Raw genomic sequence first — 21,511 nt, 5'->3', positions numbered from 1 at the left:
GTGTCGGTGCGACGTAAAACAAATAGCAATAAAAAGAAGACGACTAATTTTAAATACAAATTCAGTGAGAGAAGAGTATTTTGAGTAAATACATTGTAAACTGTTCATTGCTGAGGTAACAACACTTCATACGTTGGCTTTACCGTCATAACAGTAATGGTTCTTACTTGTCAGTGTTTAAGTGTTAAAGTTCGGATTATCATGGATAAAAATGTGTTGTGTTGCTGTCATATGGCAAATACGACTCCGCATAAAGGATTATTCACTGAAAGAGAATTTAGAGGTAAAATATACCCGATTAGCGTGTTTAGCTGCAACTCCCGGAAGCCCGGGTTCGATTCCTGTCCCTGCCACGAAATTTTAAAAGTGGTACGAGGCTCGAACGGGGTCTACTCAGCCTTGGGAGGTCAACTGAGTAGAGAGAGGATCGATTCCCACCTCAGCCATCCTCGAAGTAGTTTTCCATAGTTTCCGACTTCTCCAGGCAAGTGCAGGCATGGTACCTAACTTAAAGCCACGGCTGCTTCCTTCCCTCTTCCTTGTCTCTCCATTCCGATATTCTCATCCCCAACATAAGGCCCCTGTTCAGCATAACTGTTGCGGTCGCCTGGGCAATGTACTGGCCATCCTTCCCAATTGTATCCCCGATCCGATGTCTCACGCTCCAGGACACTACCGTTGAGTTGGTAGAGGTGGGATCCCTCGCTGAGTCCGAGCGAAAAGCCAACCCTGGAGGGGTAAAGAGATTAAGAAAGAAAGAAAGAAAGAAAGAAAGAAAGAAAGAAAGAAAGAAAGAAAGAAAGAAAGAAAGAAAGAAGATAAATACCCGAAATAGAAACGAAAAACTAAGATGAAAGTGCTAACTGCTTTCAGCCAGTCCGTAGTTTTGTCCTGGTGTACAGAGAATTCATGAAATGATAGTGTCCCTTTGCATTTTTTTTTCTGTTCGAAATACAAAAAGGCATACAGCAATACATATTCGAATATTTCCAAACACAGTTAAAGAAAAGCAAATCACTACACCATTAAAAAGACGAATTTGCGCATAAATTAAAATTCTTGTTTAGGACGAATTTGCAGCGAGAAAACACTTTGAGCCACTCATTACATTTGTTCTTTTTTGCAGAAAATTTCTGCTCGAAGTACAAAAAGGCGCACAATAATGTCACAAATTCCAAGAGTTGTAAACACAATTTTAAAAATATAATCACCACACCACAAATAAAAATTTAAACTCACTAGCGCGAAACTACTAGCTCAAATTATCAAGCCAACAAACACCTTATTCCGAACACATTGCCACCATTTACGAACAATATAAATAAAACTGGAAATGCGGCAATTTGCTGTATACAACTTCCTGTCAGTGAGTAGGTGGCCAGCGCTCCAGCGGCATTATGGTGAAACTTTCCAATTACAGCTTTATGCTGGGCTTCACAAGCGATTGTCAAGGCCGGTATAAGGAGCCCAGCGAGGGATCCAGTCGGCCGTGACTCTGTCAATTTAGTACTTGAAAAGACCGCACATGAAGAGGCCTTTACTTATCACGTAGTCGGGGTTCAAATTTTTCGTTGAAGTCAAAGGTCCGAGAGATATCTCAGGATTTAAATTAAGAGATTACCGGGCGAGTTGGCCGTGCGGTTAGGGACACTCAGCTGTGAGCTTGAATCCGGGAGATAGTGGGTTCGAGCCCCACGGTCGGCAGCCCTGAAGATGGATTTCCGTGGTTTCCCATTTTCACACCAGGCAAATGCTGGGGTTGTATCTTAATTAACGCCACAGCGCTTCCTTCCCACTCCTAGGCCTTTCTTATCCCATCGTCGCCATAAGACCTATCTGTATCGACACGATGTAAAGCAAATTGTAAAAAAATTAAGAGATTAATATAGATTTGAACTTATTTTCCTCAAATAATAATAATGATAATAATCTATTGACTCCACCTAGGCTGCCTGAACGTCAATTTAGACGCTCTATTTGACTTTACCGGATGGCGGAGTAAAGTGAATCTCTATTGGGTGATCTATGACTGCGTTTTAAATTAATTTTATCAGTTAAACACCAAATGTGACACCAGAGATCATTTACATGCCGACATCGTTCAATATGGAGTGTCAAATGGGCGTTTTATTGCACTTCAAAAATCAGACTGCTTTTGCTGGTTTTACCAACAATACTACCGGGCGAATTGGCCGTGCGGTTAGGAGTGTGCGGCTGTCAGCTTGCATCTGGGAGATAATGTGTTCGAATCCCTCTGTCGGCAGCTCTGAAGATGGTTTTCCGTTTTTCCCATTTTCACACCAGGCAAATGCTAGGGCTGTACCTTAATTAAGGCCACGGCCGCTTCCTTCCAACTCCTAGGCCTTTCCTATCCCATCGTCCTCATAAGACCTATCTGTGTCGGTGCGACGTAAAGTCACTAGCAAAAAACAAACAAACAAAAAACAAAACAAAAACAGCAATACTGGGAATCGGAGTCTGACAAACTACCACTGATCAACAAAGGGAGCTATTGTCCATATGTTATACCTCAATCGCACGTTCGTCTCCATCTAGATGCAGTATACTGGTAGCGGTTTAAAATATAACATTTCTGAAGGTATGTTTTATGATGACAGCAAAAATAAAGCAGTAGTTCATTTATTTGTATTACAGAGTAGTTTCAAGATATTACATTTTACGATTTACCAAGTAAATTACGTTCAGTTAATTAAAGACTTGTATGTTCAAACCTCGCTCTCTACAGCCCCATCAATACTTTAATTAAGGTGGTAGCAACATTTCACCGGATCTCTTGCGCTGAATCACGGATTGAAACCCATTTATATAGACCTCTTTTTAAAATAAAAGATTAACAGCCTCATTCGGGAGATTAACAGCATGCTTATCTTTCACACTTAACTGACTTCACCAAGCACAATACCCACGAGCGCGTAAAATTCCGAGCTCCACTAATATATAAGCTAACGTTATGTACGACATGGCTTATTATATTCATTCAATGGTTTAGGAGGCGTATTTCAGTATTGTATACGCAGAACATGATGAACAGCTTTTTTTATTGTACTGTGAGTTACGGGTCTGAAAGTGGTACTTCTGTTACTAATGAACAACACTCAAGTTTAACTATAAGAACATACTGAAATAACGTCTGTTTGACGAAAAGAAACATAGTTTCATGAATAATAATAATAATAATAATAATAATAATAATAATAATAATAATAATAATAATAATAATAATAATAATAATAACAACAACAATAATAATAATAATAATAATAATAATAATAATAATAATAATAATAATAATAGCAAAATCTCCTCAACTATATGATTATAAAAATCCAACCAAATGAAATCAAAATATATATGCAAACCTGTTGTATTATAAAGTAGAATCTCATAGTAAGATCTCTTTATAAATAATGTGCTGGGCTGAGTGACTCAGACGGTTGAGGTGCTGGTCCTCTGAACCCAACTTGGCAGGTTCGATCCTGGCTCAGTCCGGTGGTAATTTAAGATGCTCAAATACGTCAGCCTCGCGTCGGTAGATTTAATGGTACGTAAAAGAACTCCTGCGGGACTAAATTTCAGCACCTCGGCGTCTCCGAAAACCGTAAAAGTAGTTAGTGAGATGTAAAGAAAATATTATTATTATTATTATTATTATTATTATTATTATTATTATTATTATTATTATTATTATTATTGTTATTGTTATAAATAACGTTTCTAATAACATATTTTTGATTACAACAATAGCATCCCTTGGATGATTTACGTGGATAACATATACTTACCAATTTTATAGATCATTCCACTGAGTCACGTACGACCATGCAAACTCCATTAATTAATTCTGAGCCCAATTTCATGTTCCTGATGACGATAACAATTGCACTAATTATCAGGATGAGTTTGTGTGGTGGTATTTTTGACGGTTTAATGGAGTTAAGAAAATCCAGCAGTATGTTTAACCTCTCTGTTGGGCCATCTGTGATGACCTAGTCGATACTGCAATACTCTTTGGAATATCCCGAAATTATTTTGAAATTTCAACTGTGTAACCCACGAACTTACGACGCTGGCGTAGCAGGGGGAGAGGTGATACTCCCACGTGGCGCGTCCCAGGTGGCGGATAGGGGGGTCCTATCCGGCTTGCCGGCGGTCTTGAGGGAAATAAAATACTTCTCGCGGACCAAACACACTACCCCCTGCGGGTGGGGGACGCACATGTAGAATACACCCGCGGTATCCCCTGCCTTTCGTAAAAGGCGACTAAAAGGGGCCCAAGGGGCTCTTAACTTGGGAGTGCGAATTGGCGATTGGTGACCACGGGGCCCTTAGCTGAGTCTCGGCATTGTTTCCACTTACTTGTGACAGGCTCTTCACTTTCGTCTATCCTGTCCGACCTCCCTTGGTCAACTCTTGTTCTTTTCCGACCCCGACGGTATTACAGCATTGGAGGCCTAGGGAGACTTTCATTTTCACGCCCTTCGTGGCCCTTGCCTTTCTTCGTCCGTTACTTCATCTTTCAAAGTGACGGATCCCTTCTTCCTTTTTTTCTCTCTCTCTTTACCCCCTGTGGGTGGGGGACGCTAACGAATAATACACCCACGGTATCCCCTGCCTGTCGTGAGAGGCGACAAAGAGGGGCGATCAAGGGATGATTGTCTTAGAACCACGAAACTACTTTTGATTCGTACCATCACACGGGGAACACCATGGGTTGCCTGTACTTGCGAGTGGTACCTCTATATTAGATACGAAATAGGTGTGTGATTAGTAGCAGCAAAGAGTAGGTTCTCCTGTGGGCTTCCAGTACCCGTGTGTCGTACACATGTGAGCAACACCATGGGTCTGGGCGTTGCCTGTGAGTTGTACCACTATATGAGCGACACCGTGGGTCTGCGTTGTCTGTGATAAGTACTCACTATGTGAGAAACACCACGGGAATTCCGGCACCGGTGACTAGTACACCTAGGTGAGGAACCTAATCGGTTAGCGTTGGCTATGAGTGGCGCCATTGTGTGAGAAATACCATAGGTTTGCGTTACCTGTACGAAGTACAATACTTGTGAGTAGTACCATCTTGTGTGGAACACCGTGAGTTTTCGCTACTTTTGATTGGTACCCCAACATGATAAACACCATGGTTCTACTTAATTCGCGACATGTACCATTCTGAGGGGCCTTAGACCTGGTTTTGGACCCCTTTAGACATCAAGCACCTTCGATTCAGGATTGTGCTTTATAAGTGGTCCCTTGGTCAGTAACACTATTATTTATGATCTTTTTGAGTCGGATCCACTGTTTTTTGTTTGTTTGTTTGTTTGTTTGTTTTTTGGTTCATGTCCATCCATTCATTCTTCATGACATTTTTTTTGGTCAGTGGATGATTTTGAACTTTTTGTTGTCATTTCATTTCGTACCATAAGGGGCCGATGTCCTCGATGTTAGGCCCCTTTAAACAATAAGCATCATCATCATCAACTGTGTAAGTAATATGGATTTTTAGGAATAAATATTTTCGTTTTGGGGTTTTTCCTTCCATTTTTACCCTGAGAAGCGGAATGTTTTAACACAATCGGTAGGCTACCAGCCGCTCCGCGGGTCATTTAAACCCACAGGCAAACGATTCACACAGCACGTTAGAAAACTGAAGTAGTAGTTCTAGAAACTCTGATGTAGTGGTTAGCGTGATTAGCTGCCACCCCCGGTTTCGATTCCCGACTCTGCCACGAAATTTGAAAAGTGGTGCGAGGGCTGGATCGGATTCCACTCAGCCTCGAGAGGTCAACTGAGTAGAGGGAGATTCGATTCTGTTCTCAGCCATCCTCGAAGTGGTTTTCCGTGGTTTCCCACGTCTCCTCCAGGCAAACGCCGCGATGGTACCTAACTTAAGGCCACGGCCACATCTTTCCCTCTTCCTTATCTATCCATTCCAATATTCCCATTCCCCACAAGGCCCCTGTTCAGCATAGTAGATGAGGCCGCCTGGGCGAGATACTGGTCCTCCTCCTCAAGTGTATCACTGGACCCAAAATCTCATGCTCCAGGACACTGCCCTTGAGGCGGTAGAGGTGGAATCCCTCCAAGGGAAACCAACCCTGGTGGTTAAACAAGTTAAGAAAGAAGAAGGAACTTCTAGAAACTTAAAATACTGTAGACCTACATACCTAACGAAATCATCCTAGTAGGCCTAATAGGATTGGAGTCACTGCCTCAAAAGGGTGTGCCCAAATAAACTATGTGTGTGAGAACAGCAGATCATGATTAGCAAGATATAGAAACATCCCAGGCTAAAGTAGCAGCAGAACTGTTCCAGGTTTGTAGCAAGAAGATCCATTCTCTGAGTTATGAGGAAAGACGAACGCAACGGTAGAGCTGACAGAAAGAAGCCATTCAATGGCGAAGCAAACAGAAAGAAGAGATTGCAGTTCGCCGGAAACCACATAAATGAATGTTAGTGAAATATTGACGAGGACAGATTCAATGTTTTCGGCTGTGAAAGCAAGTTATATGTCTGGCGGAAGATAAATGAGCTAAAAGACATAAATGAACATCTCACTATCCAATACTGCACATCTTCAGGTGGAGTCGGAAAAATACGCATATTGATGGTATTATGACGGAAGTTTGTTGTTTAAAGGGGCCTAACATCTAAGGTCATCGGCCCGTTATGAGGAAAGAATACTTGCGTAAAAGTGCTGACAAATTGGGCATCAGAAAATTTATCAGGACAATAACCCTATGCCCAAATCTTCAATTGAGGAGAAGATGGCTGTTGTGAAATTGTTCCAAAGTAATCGAATCACCTCCTTAAGGGCCATACCTCAACACAATCGAATATCTGTGGGCTGAACTAAAAAGTAGAGTACATCGAACGCCAGTGAATATCAATAGTGAACTAGACAGAAGAATTCAAGAAGAGCAGGGTCGTATTTCGGCTGACGACGCAAGAAAACTAATGTAAAATGTGTCGAAACCCTCAGGAGAGGTCATACACCGCAAAGAATGTGTAACGAAGTACTAGGTATTCATATTTCGTATTATTAGGAGGTGCTATTTCTTTGGACATTTGTGTAGCCGAATATTAAAACGACTGTAATATTTAGTGCTTCTCAGAAAATAATTAATTTCCAATACAATATTCAAGAAGAGAACTTTTTTATATTATATCTTGAGAATAATTCATTTTATTATTAATGATTTGTTTGTAGTCCGACTCCTTGGCTGAATGGTAAGTGTACTGCACTTTGGTTCAGAGCGTCCCGGTTTTGATTCCCGGCGGGGTTGGAGATTTTAATCGTTTCTGATTAATTCTCCTGGCTTGGAGACTGGGTGTTTGTGCCTGTTCCATCATTCTCCTCTTCATATTCAGACTATACACCATACTACCAACCACAACAGAAACATGCAATAGTGATTGCATACCTCAATTTAAGGTTGACATCAGGAAGTGCATCTGGCTGTAAGACAGGGAAAAATCCGCATGTGTAACGTAGTTCGCACCCGTGACCCCACAGGTGTGGTGAAAAACGGTAGAATAATACTGATTATTTTGCAGATGGTGTACTCTGCTGGCGATCGAGCGAGACAGCGATTATCAAGAAAGAAAAATCTATTATAGGAGGATACGTAAGGTAGTATAGTATTCACACGGTACAGAACGTGCTACTATTCCCTTTACAGAACGTTCCTTCCCATTTCCACATAGGGTTGTATGCTTTCTCACTCTGTTTGCCTCAGTGTATGCGCACCGGTGATAATGACCCTCGATAATTTATCGTGTAGCAAAACTTCGCTTGCAACACGTGCCTGTAATGCTCTGGAAAAATGAGTACGCACTGGAGAACTTTGCTCGTTCGGATATAACCTGCATCCATGTTGCCAACCTCCCATTGCATTGATGTGATAAGGAACAGCAACAGATGGAGTTCTGAATGAACTGTTTCGCTCTTATATTAGGCCAGGCGCTGGGCTGGTGAAGATGTACATACATGGCAAATGGCCAAAGCAGTAACAGGAAGTTATTCTGCTCTCATATGGAAAATTTATGCTAAAGAGCTGCTACTAAATATACTTCGATTGCTTTTTGAGACACAAATTTTATTCTAACTAGTTGCGCTTCTTGTGATGTCAGTGCCCGTTATTTCCCTTTCATATTATTAAATCCTGCGTTGGCAATAAAAATTGTTTATTACAGTTATGTGAAGAGTTAGTTTCGCAGCTTCTTGGCTGAATGGTCAGCGTACTGGTCTTCAATTCACAAGGCCCCAGGTTCAATTCCTTATCAGGCCGAAATATTAATTGCGTATAGTTACTTTCTCTGGCTCGCGGACTGATTGAGTTCGTTTCAGTATTCATCTCTACATCTACACACAATTCATTACACTACCATCCACCAGAGAAACACGTAATAGGGATTACTTCCCTCCACATAGTGTTGGCTTGGGGAAGGGTCTCCGGTCGTAAAACTGGGCTAAATACACCCACGTACCAACCTCGCAAAAGTTTGGAAGTACCATGAAGAAGAATGTTAAGTGTTTGTCTTTACCATTATAATAATAATGTTATTTGTTTTACATGCCACTAACTACTCTTTTTGCGGTTTTTGGAGACGCCGAGGTGCCGGAATTTAGTCCCGCAGGAGTTCTTTTACGTGCCAGTAAATTTACCGACACGAGGCTGACGTATTTGAGCACCTTCAAATACCACCGCACTGAGGCAGAATCGAACCTGCCAAGTTGGGATCAGAAGGCCAGCGCCTTAACCGTCTGAGCCACTCAGCCCGGCTCTACCATTATCAGTCGGAATATACGTGTAAGTGCAGAAATAGTGCTCAGAAAAGAAAATACTTTTTGTGGCAGAAAATCTACAGGCGTAGATTTAAGTACATGTAATTCTTACTGGCTGTATTGGGATTCAATCTCACAACTTTGAGAATCGTAGGCTGGCGCCTAACCAAGTCAATGTTTTTAGAATTATAAATCCAAAGGAAATACCAGTCTACACCAGCTGCAAGAATGATATAATTTACACCACGAAAGGGATGTGCAATCACCCGAAAAAGGAATTAAGCGCATGATATTATGTTCCTCACATTAAATATTTCATTTCAATTATTTCCAAAATATAATTAAATACACGCCTTGTCGGTACCCACAACAGATATTATACAGTGTACCGGACTGGTATCTTCAATGAGCCAATACAAGTAAAAATGCTCTAGGAAGCGAAAGACACCCCCAAAATATAACATTTACCTACGAAAAAATAACATAAGACTTACCTTAAGCAGATAACGGAGTCACAATTACCCTGTGAACCAGTGAATCCCCTGGTACGATACCATTTTAGTATAGGTTATTAATTTTAATTTATAAGAAAGATTCGAATTAAGGTAAAGAGGAACCTTCGTCCATGATGAGTAAAATAAAAATTAAAGCTTTGGAACAAGTGTTCAGTTATTAGGTTTGAAAAATTAAATTAAACTTAATTGCGGTCGGCCGACCAAGAAAGGTAAAGAAAACAAAGCTAAAATTATTACATTTACAATAATTTATGCAGTTTCAGTAACATCATGCTTTTCCTACTTCCATTCGAATAATCCTTTACCTGTACTTAATTTAGTTGAACTTCCTTAGGATTAGGTTTCATCCAGGAGCTTCCGAACGGAACTTAAAATTCTTACTCACAAGACAGAATTTACCTCGTTTTCCAAAACACCCGAAAAGAGAGAAAAATAATCACGAATGAGACAAGGTTTATCAAAATAAATTAAAAGAAGGAATGGACATGAAAATAAACCACTAAGATCCAAATCCTTTACGGCAGAAATCAATTATACCAACCAGGTCAATCAACAGTAAAGAATAGTAATCAGCACCACCATGATTGTCATGGTAACTTACACACTCTAAAAGAAATGGAAATGACCAAACCAGAAAACAAAGCACAACAATAGGAGCTTACACAGGAAGAACAAAAGGGAATCTATTATATCATAACACTCCAAAATTACAGTAAATTAAAATAAACAGGGAACAGAAAGTAGATATTAAAAATGGGATCAAATAAAATTTTAAAACCCTTGTCGAAACTCGCATGGTTGCTAAAACCCCTCATTAACATGATTTCTAAAGTGAAATAAAAATAAAAATAATATTTATTAATAATATGGGTGCAACAAGATTAACGTGACCATGCATATAATATAAGCCCTTTTCGGCGATATGAATTCATAGTATAAATGTGAAATCCGACTACCCTTTCAAATACAGAGGAAAGGTAAATTTAGAATTTCAGATAATGGACGTAGTTTTGAAGAGTAATGCCAAACACACGAAAGTTCACGAAGAGTAGTAGTTCCTTTTAAAGCCAAATTCACAGTCCATGAAGGAAATCAAAATCTTAAATGCATGAAGGAAACTTACAGTTTCAGTTGTAGCTTGCAGTAATATGTAAGCACGCGTTACTCCATACTCACAATAGATGAGATTATTTAGAAGATGCTTAAATCACTACAGATTCAAAAGAATGTGAGGAATATTATTAAAAAAGAAGAAAAAGGAATCTTCTGAGGGTGATAACACCCTCACACTAGATTGGTTAAGTTATTCTGGATCCATGACTCAAGCCGAAACCAGAACGCCGCGTCTTCTTACGAAACGACCTTCCTCCATCGTAGCAAAACAGCAAGTCATGGCTGCTGCAAGTTTACAGGGAGCGGTTGCCAGCGCAGTAATGGCCCCGTGCTCTCATTGGCCAGAGACAAGGCCCACAAGTTTGAACCAGCTGCCGTAGAGCGCAGCACAGAGCAGAAACGAATGAGCAGTACTCGTGCTGAGTTGAAGAGATACATGACGAAGTATTTGAACAATATGAGCTTAGCGCTCAAATGCGAAGTGTATATTAAAATTTAAAATGTGACCCCCAGTCACATATAAAATAATAGGAGAAGACAAATTGGAAAGGAATTCCCAGTAACACAGATTTGTACGAAAAGTTTGCCACGTCTAAAATGTCAATGGAGATGGCCCAAAATGTACCCTCGGTTACAACAGGACAATCGGAGACAACCTGAACGGGGTATATGAGCGTTATAAGGTTGGTCTTACTGATAAATAACTGGAAAAATGAGACATCACGTGCCGTTGTCATTTTATCAGCTGCTGATTTTAGCCAATCAGATCGCTTCGTGGGTGACTGCTAATGGTCTTTGCGAGGCTGTGTTGCTAAATCTGCACGTGGCTTATGACTGGCATGGAAGCGCAAATAGAATAAATAATCTTCTCTAGGGGAGGAACTTGAAGAAGGACCTCCCTACTGAGAGGCTCGCCCCATAGCAAGCACGTTACGGTGGCATTAGCTGAACCCCACAGTATATTAGTGTTTGATGCTCATTTCTCGGCTTGGCTTTCAAGCTCGACCAAGCTTCCTGTAGATTTAGCAACACCGCATCGTAAAGCCTATTTGAAATAGCCCGCGAAGTGATCTGATTGACTAACTTCAGCAGCTGATAGATTGACAACGGCACGAGATGTCGACGTAATTTTTTCAAATTATCTATCAGTATGACCAACGCTTATATACTAGGTTCACGTTATCTCCCACCACCTTGTAACTATAGGTTCAATTGTTTCTGAGAAAAGTGTGATTCGACGAAATTATAACATACCGTGCGCTTTCTTTGTGCGCCTGTACAAGGATTGTTGGGCTTCAAAATGATGATACAAAACACGACGTAGAAATCAATCTACTCTCTGAATGCATCGACAGTTATAAACAGAGATAGTGAGAATATCATCTTCGGATCGAGTCTTCAAGTCTACTCAGGATTGTTTCGTAGGAAAAGCCAAAAGTAAGAATATAAATAGGGCGCCAAAGATAGGAAATACGAAACCGGGGCAGGTTTTGGTAGCCTAAACCGTAGTTGTCGAAAGGTAGAAAAAACATTCATTTTGCACTCAATATTTAGCGATTCTTATATGAGTGATATCGGTCGTAAGGAGTACGGTATGATATGGAACAGCATGTCCATTTCAAGCATTTGGACTGCGTGTTATCTCAAGATGGTAATATACTGACAGAAATTGAATCACTAGTCAGCAAATCTATATCAGCGAGTTCTCTGACATAATTACCTCTGTGAAGCGCGTAGCAGAGTGAATAATTTAATCAGGGACATATTCGGACCTAATGTCTATACGGGAGAAGAAATACTGTTATTAGTTGACTATAACTGCAATTAGAATTTACGAAATTTTTTATTTAGTGTATTCTCACATATTACCTTTGTAGCCTCACAGACCAATGCCATCCTTAACTTCCCTGATGGCTGTTGATGTGAGCTGACGATGTCCTGCACAATTCATAGTATTCAGTAAGTATGGAGATAATCCATATCACAAAAAGAGTATGTTATGTGCACCCAAATATAAAAGGATTACTGAGCTTTTGAAACTCTATAACTGCTCACTGCAGGTCATGCTGCAAACCCAAGAACTGACGTTGGATTTCTTGAACATTTCATGGATGCTGCTTGTACTTCCAATACAAAGAAAATACTGTAAGACTAGAAGACTGACAGCTTTCATTCGAATTATTTTGAGATACAGCTCATTAAGTAGTTAATAGGTAACAGTATAAGCACCTATCTTTTTCCGATAGAGTACTGAAATCGGAATGAGTTATATCATTGGGCATGACTGGCTTAATGTTGAGATTAAGGAGACCATCCCCAATTTTTTGCTTACTTTTGTAAACGATTTGGACTCAATAAGACCTTCAAGAACACACTTGCCCTAACAGTGTTAAAAGGCCCCATTTGTATATTTAGGAACCTTTCATATGTATCTTAACACATGCAATTGTAAGTTGTCAACGTTTATGAGTATGACTTCTAACTACAAATATCCAATTTTACATGGTAAAAACACTGTATGGACGGGGTATTCTTTGTCATCTTGGCTACCTGAAAATGTTCCGGCAAGATTTTCAGTTATTAAATGGCGAGTTTATTCTTTGAATTTTCCACATTACTGTATGTGGACATCAGGCTAAGAAATGGCACACATCTATATGCATATTTGTGAGAAAATCATAATTCCGCGATCTGGTCTGTATGTATGTATGTATGTATGTATGTATGTATGTATGTATGTATGTATGTATGTATGTATGTATGAATGTATGTACCAAGATCGATGTGGCAGTCGCTTAAGTTTGACCAGTGTTCAGTATTCGGGAGATAGTGGGTTCGAACCCCACTGTCGGCAGCCCTGAAAATGGCATTCCGTGGTTTCCCATTTTCACACCAGGCATATGCTAGGGTTGTACCTTAATGAAGGTCACGGCTGCTTCCTTCCCATTCCTAGGCTTTTCCTTTTTTTTTGCTAGGGGCTTTACGTCACACCGACACAGGTAGGTCTTATGGCGACGATGGGACAGGAAAGGCCTAGGAGTTGGAAGGAAGCGGCCGTGGCCTTAATTAAGGTACAGCCCCAGCATTTGCCCGGTGTGAAAATGGGAAACCACGGAAAATCATCTTCAGGGTTGCCGATAGTGGGATTCGAACCTACTATCTCCCGCATGCAAGCTCTCCCGGTAGGCTTTTCCTATCCCATCGTCACCGTAAGACATATCTGAGTCGGTGCGACGTAAGGCGAAAGAAAACCTAGCGATAGAAAACTCCGAACGAACTGGCGTGCCCGAACAGTCACTAAAAACACAAAGACACGTCTGATTTGTGTCTTGGTATTTTCAGTCTTCTTCTATGGCTGTGGATCATGTACGTTGAAGGCCAACAACAAGAAGCCCATCTGTACATTTGAAATGTGGTGTTAACGGAGGATGTTACGAATACCTTGGGCGGAGAGAAATATAACTCCTCCATAATCGGAGAGCTTGGTGTCCCGAAGCGACTTTCAAACTCTTATTAGATAGAGAATCATGCACTTCGTTGAACATGTTGTAAGGAGTGAAAATAGTGATGAAAAACTAGTTATCCAAGGAAAAGTAAATAGGATCAGGCCACGTGTAAGAGCTCCCAGAAGATGGATAAACTAGATCGAAGAGGTAACTCACGCACCTCTTCGAGTGACCATCCGGAAAGCAGAAGTCCGTAGACAATTTCGACTGCTGGTGAAAATAAATAAATAAATAAATAAATAAATAAATAAATAAATAAATAAATAAATAAATAAATAAATAAATAAATAAATAAATAAATAAATAAATAAATAAATAAATCTGCATTTAGGATTGTCACCCAAGTGGCAGATTACCTACCACTTCTTTACCTAGACTTTTCTTAAATGTTTTCAAAGAAGTTGGACATTTATCGACCATTTCTCTCGATAAATTACTCCAATCCTTTATTTCTCGTCCTAGAAATTAATATTTGCCCTGATCTGTCATTCATCTTCACTCAAGCTTATTCTTCTACTAATGTAATTCCAGGCCATTTCTCCAATGACAGCTGGGAACATACAGCTTAGTCGAGCAGCTCGTCTTCTTACTTTCAAACCATTCCAGCTCAAGGTTTGCAGCATTTTTGTAACACTACTCCTTTGTCGGACATCACCCAGAACAAATCGTGCAACTCGTATGAAGTAGTCCTGGTGTGGGCCCCATTGACTGGAACCATACTCTAACTGGGGTCTCACCAGAGTCTTATAAGCCCTCTCCTTTACATCCTTACTGCAATACATTTAATACTCTCATAACCATGTGAAGAGATCTGTGGCTTTTTTAACAACCTCATTAGTATGGTTACTCCAATGAAGATCATTCCTTATATTAACACCTGGATGTCCGAAACCGCGGTTCGATTCTCGGCCGGGTCAGGGTTTTTTCATTGTAATGATTAATATCCCTGGCCTGGGAACTGGTTGTTTGTGACGTCCTTAATCTTCCTTTCCTCACAAACAACATTTCACACTACCACCATTCCAATTACACACAGGTTCATACAATATGGTGCCAGTAGGGGCAAAAGATCCACATGAGTCGACGCCCCGAACAAATAGCATTAAAGAAAACACCTGGATCCTTACAGTAATCCCCATTGGGTCCTATCACCCCATCAATACAGTAATAAACGTAAGAGGCCAGTATATAAGCACCGCACTCTACCTCTCGTTCAGAGTAGGCACACAGTTCACTTACACCAATAATTCTGTTCTTCTTCTTGTCTTTCACTAGCTACAGAGACTTGTTCTTGGTGAAACTTAATAATAATAATAATAATAATAATAATAATAATAATAATAATAATAATAATAATAATAATAATAATAATAATAATAATAATAATAATAATAATAATAATGTCATTTACTTTACGTCCCATTAACTACTTTTTCGGTTTTCGGAGACTCCGAGGTGTCGGAATTTGGTCCCGCGGGAGTTCTTTTACGTGCCCGTAAATCTACCGACTCGGGGCTGCCGTATTTGAGCACCTTCAAATACCACCGGACTGAGCCAGGATCGAACCTGCCCCGTTGGGGTCAGAAGGCCAGCGCCTCAACCGTCTGAGCCACTCAGCCCGGCAGTCGAAACTTACAACTGAATTAACAGCCCATTTATAGTAAAATAAACATTAGATCACGATACTTAGATATGACTGAAGGAGAAGAAGAAAAAAGAAAGAAAGAAAGAAAGAAAAAGAAAAATACATCAATATATCATTTATGTGTTTTTAATCATTTTGGTGACGTTATTCTACGTACCGTACAAAGAGCTGTAATTCCGCACACGTTTCAAGTTGAACACATGTTTATTATGACTTTTGTACTGGAAATAGTCGATACTAGTTCGTTCTGAAATATATTTACTATTCCTCCTGAAACTTCCAGTATATTAAGCATACAGAAGGTATACGTAGGTAGCGTGCATGATTCCTCAACTATAGTAAAACATACTGCAAAGTAATTGCAGTAACTTAACTTACGTAAAAGGGACGTGGTTTTTTATATCTGTGTGAGAAAATAAAAACACACAATCTCCTTTCTTTTGGTACAGCTCCTCTACCTCGGGGACTTTTATCAGAAGTTACGATAACTAGGAAGTTAATACCTAAGTCACGATCCGCACTCAAATTCAGTGTGACTTCATTCGGCTGGATTGTTCCAGTCACATTCATTTCAAGGGAGGCAGAAAATGGGCTCAGTGTGATTTTGTGCAGCCTTTATTATTCTCATTTAGCTCGGAATGCATTTACGGCATTTTACGACTAGATAGATTCTAGCTTCTGATGTAGTTTTATGTTCTGGTGTCAAATGAAAAGAATGCAGTGGAGGGTTTTAAAACAGCAGACACAAAAGGAAAGGGAGTGTTCATAGCATAGTTACAGAGAAACCGATCCGAATGGACTAAAAAATGTACAGACCGCCAAGCTCTGTGGGCTTAAGCACTATAGTTACAGACACGAGAATGCAGACCTGGAAAGTAAACAAGCCCCATACTCTACCTATCGATCAGAGATCTCAAAAAGAGAAGGCGCAGTTCACAGATACCAATAAATCTTCTATATTCTTCTTGTTCTCCTTCTCCAGCTCCTAAGACTAGGCCAAAAGTCTTCTTGTACCGCTCTCAAAGTTGTAATGTTATTCTCAGATATTTTACAGTTCTATTTGCTTTTGGTTGGTATTGAGGATTTGTATGCGTATTCTATCGTCATTCATCTATGTTAGGTGGACATACTAGTTTTGCTTTACTTCGTATGGTATATTCAACGTGAAATCGGACAAAACAAAAAAAAATGGAATAGGGTATTTTAAAAATTGAGGACATTGTAAAGTGGCCGTAGAAACCAAATTAAAAAGAATTGTTACGTGGTAATGTTATGGAATGCATTTACGTCATTCAGTGTTCCTGGAAGGGATGAATGAGTATGGATGGGGAGCTACTGGCCGGCCTGCCACCATGTGATGATCTCGGTTTCTATTGTTCGTTTCTTTTGATGTGTCCGTGTATTTTCTGTAAGTAGTTGTATTCTGACCACGTCCCGAAGTTACTAGAACATCACCTAGTATATCGAAGCAGGCTCGCCTCGAAGAGGTGTTGTGTTGTTAGTTTGTGTTATTTTGGTGAGTGTTCAGTATTCAGTTACGAGCCGTCAGCTGAGAGTTCATTGTGTGGAACAGTCACGTGAGTTGATTGTACGTGTTGCAGGTGTTGAGTTGAAACAATAACTGCAACTCACCATGTGTTGTGGTACCAACGGACGTGATTTCTCACCCGACTACATAGAACTGCTGTGTAAAATGATTGTAGTGCGTGCGAAGCGATTTGAATGTTTAAATCTGTCAATCAAAATCGTATTCGATCGCCCCTTCCAGGTAAAGACTGCCTACCGAAGACTCTCTGTGAGGACAAGAGACTTCTGTAAATACCCAATAACAAGTGAAGTGCTGACATTTATTGTCCAGTATATCTTGTGTGTGTATAAATTGAATGTATTCCTCGTAACGGAAGTGGTGTCAGAAGACGGAATAGGCTCATGTGTTCATACCATTGTAACTGGTGTGAATCAGTGGACGGGATTCTGCAGGTTTTGACTGGTGTCGGGAACATTCCAAAATATATGTGTATAGTGAGTACACACATGCACCTTTAGGTTTGTTCTTGTGGTAATTTACTGCATGGCAACTGAGACCAGAAGCCAGACGAAAATGGAGGGTCATTTATATACGTTCTTGTAGATAACGACGATAATGAAAGAAATCCAGGAAAAGGCCAGGAAAGGATGGAAGAAGGCCAGAAGCTGATGGAGAAGATGGAAGATGGTGGAAGACGGACGGAGAATGATCTGCGAGATACAGCCCTGTCCAGAATATCCTGTCCAGAAGACTAAAAGTTCTGCTCCAAGAGGGAGGACGAACACGAAGTTCCCTGCCGAAAGACCACCGTGGAGTTTGAAGAAAACTGAAGCCGTGGCGCCTGGATTGAAGGGCAGAGAGGTGACGAAGACAGACTGCTAACCGAGTGGAAGAGTGCCCCGTTTGGAGGCCTGGATGGACAGACGTCAGGAACCTCAGCCCCAGGACCAGAGAATGGTTTCTGAAGTCCATCTGGGAAAAACTTTCCGGTTGTAGGTATGGTCGTGGAAGTTTTGAAGAAAGTTCACGGTGGAGCTTCAGGAGGACACCTCGGGATCAAGATTACGCTGGAGAAATTTCGAGAGAGGTTCTACTGGGTAGGATGCCGAGCGGACGTAGAAGTCTATTGCAGGAAATGCAACTAGTTTTCAGCCTGCAAGGGACCAAGTCGGAGATATAAAGAACGAATGAAGACGTAAAACATGGGCGCGCTCCTCGAGAGAATGGCAGAAACCCTCGTGAATGAGTTCGTCAGCAGATTCTCTGTACCACATGAGCACCATTTTACAAACTATTATAAATAGGACCTTCATTTTTCTACATTTATAAGATAAATCTACATAGAATACAATACTAACTGTTTTAGGAATGTAGTTATTTATTAACACGTTCTGGAAATATATTTAATAACTTTGACCTACTTTGCCACTTTAAGAAATATTTTCTAGGTCACTATGGATTCCTCTTCAAAGCGGGAGGCGGACTGCGTTTACTAAACTTTGGGGGTATTCTTATAATAGTATTGAAGTCAATTTAGTTGTTAAGATTTTGAAACTCGGGCCTTAACTTTATGCAACCGTTAAACGAACTGCTATCTGCGCACTTCAGTTGGACACGCTCTGCGCTGCTATCCACTTGTTGAGTGGCTGCGTTCAACTTGGTAGAGCGCAATCCCACGATGGTAATATTTTACATTTTTTATTTTTTATATTATCCTCTACGGTCTTATATATTTGACAACTTATATTTATTCAGCTGACTAAACTAAAAAGAATAGTTGTATTAAGATATTCTTCAACAGTGGAATAAAAATAAAATCAACGTTTTTATTGTTATCTTAATAATATTGTGGCATCCGGGAGATAGTAGGTTCGAATCCCACTATCGGCAGCCCTGAAGATGGTTTTCCGTGGTTTCTCATTTTCACACCAGGCAAATGCTGGGGCTGTACCTTAATTAAGGCCACGGCCGCTTCCTTCCAACTCCTAGGCCTTTCCTATCCCATCGTCGCCATAAGACCTATCTGTGTCGGTGCGACGTAAAGCCCCTAGCAAAAAAAAAAAATAATATTGTGAAGAACTCATAATTTTTGTGTCTGAGTGTAAATGAAATATTGGCCTTAGAATTAAGTAGAACAAATATTAGTGATAAATGTTTCTTCTTCTGGGAGGATTATAAAAATTTGTCTAGTTGAATATTTTCATAATAAAGCACAGACTGCTTTATTGAACAAATTTAATTGATACAAGCACACAAGTGTGTTAAAGTAATCAAGAAACATGTATCAGCGAAAAAACTTCCTTTCTTTGATAAGTGTGTGATTGTCCAGCCGTTTTTTTAATTTAAAGATTTTTATGTTCTAATACCTTAGTTTGTAGCACTATTAGAACTAGTAGTCAAGTGCAAATTCGTGGAGAAACTTAAAATTAAAACTGGTAGGAAATAGTCCACAAAACGCAAGATGCAACACAATTGGGAGGATAAGAATACGAAAACCATCAGGCCAACGAACAAGTTCAAACGCACACTTTGAACTGGCATAACGAAGAAGGTGGAAGAAGAAGAACTTGGCTAAAACTTATCATAATGAGTAAATAGCGCAACATCTCCGCCACAACCATTAGATAATCAGTATTCTATTATGCTCTGTTAGGCACTGTAAGGAAGAAGTATGTACGTCAATGACTAATATTCAGACATATAAAACATAATAAGTATTTACAGTGCAGAAATATGGACGATGATAGAGATGCTGTGAATATGGAAGAGATCCCTGTCACGGAAATATAAGTACCTTTTCTTGAAAATGACGAATGGCGTATGGAAACGAACCATGCATTACGCAGCAAGATACAACTTGCCTCTTATCACCACCACAAAGTTCGGAGGCTGGATTGGTTGGATATTTGATACGAATACCTGAGGGAAGAACTACAAAAATAATCTTTCAAGATAAACCTAGTGAAGAGAAGAGTAGAAAGACAAAGAACGTGATGATTGGTTGACGTAGCAAACGATTTGAGAAAGATAGGGGTGGAACTATGGAAAATGGTAGTAGTGGATCGAGCGGCATTGCACAGAATATAAGGGCTGAACACTCCGGCATAAGCTCTGAATGAGCCAAAACTAATCATTGTATTGAATTTCACTTAAATAACAGCCTAAAATTGTGTGGAATGATTTCCAGAGTCGAATATTACTTTTTTGTTAGTGGCTTTACGTCGCACCGGCACAGATAGGTGTTATGGCGATGATGAGATAGCAAAGGCGTAGGAGTTGGAAGGAAGCGGCCGTGGCCTTAGTTAAGGTAGAGCTCCAGAATTTTCCTGGTGTGAAAATGGGAAACCACAGGAAACCATCTTCAGGGCTGCCGACAGTTGGATTCGAACAGAGCCGAATAAATGTCAGACTGATTATAAATACATTTTTTCAATTTAATATATTCAGGCTCATTTTGTATGACGACACCTTTCCCAATAATCCAGATTTTCGCATTCACCGAAGGCATACGCATAACAAGTACACAGGTTATCGGATATGATATATACTGCCCTAATCCTACGTACGAAGAAGAAGAAGAAGAAGAAGAAGAAGAAGAAGAAGAAATGGTGTCAGTGTGTCAGTGGAATTGGGAAGAGAGAGATCTGTAAGAAGAGTCTACAATCCAAGGCATGCCAGAGATTGCATTTAAGCTCTCCCTTATGTAATTCTATAACCTGACGAATACGAAGGGTGAGGCAATATCTTTGCATCCCCAAACGACCTGAATCATGGAGTGACGATGAGAAGTTCTCGTGTGCTCTGCTCCTCCAACTTCTACGCTGGAATCTATAACGAGGAGAGAAAATGAACAGGTCGTTCGTTCCAACTTTCCACTCCTTTCATACAAGCCCATTCATTGTGCACTCCCGCATTACCTATGGTTCACTGCTTGAACTCTATTTATGCAGAAGCAAAGTGGGGGATATAATGAATAGTCAGCTTTATTTCCTGAACTGAAAACAAATTGCTGACGTAATCACATTTTATGCCTAGCATTGCTGATACCACAATAAAACGCAGTAAATCAAACAGAACTCTCTCGACTACGCGGTAAAGAGTGCAAAACTGATTGTGAGGGTCCGTAAGAATTTTTCGCTCTTTTTCAAGTGAATATTTTGCTAATTAGTACTTACTATAAACGAGAGTTTAACACAATAATATTAAAAATAAAAGCAGCACTCTTCGAGTTTCTAATATAAAATTTCAATGCGTATTTTGCTTCTGGTAAAAATTACTAACCCATGAAGTACAGTATCCTAATTTGAAGACAGTCTTAATTCCACTTTCTTTCTTAATCGGTTTTCCCTCCAGGGTTGGCTTTTCCCTCGGACTCAGCGAGGTATTCCACCTCTACCGCC

Source organism: Anabrus simplex, chromosome 3 (genome assembly GCF_040414725.1).
Source record: "Anabrus simplex isolate iqAnaSimp1 chromosome 3, ASM4041472v1, whole genome shotgun sequence".
Lineage (NCBI taxonomy): Eukaryota > Metazoa > Arthropoda > Insecta > Orthoptera > Tettigoniidae > Anabrus > Anabrus simplex.
Note: the sequence above shows the minus strand (reverse complement) of the source record.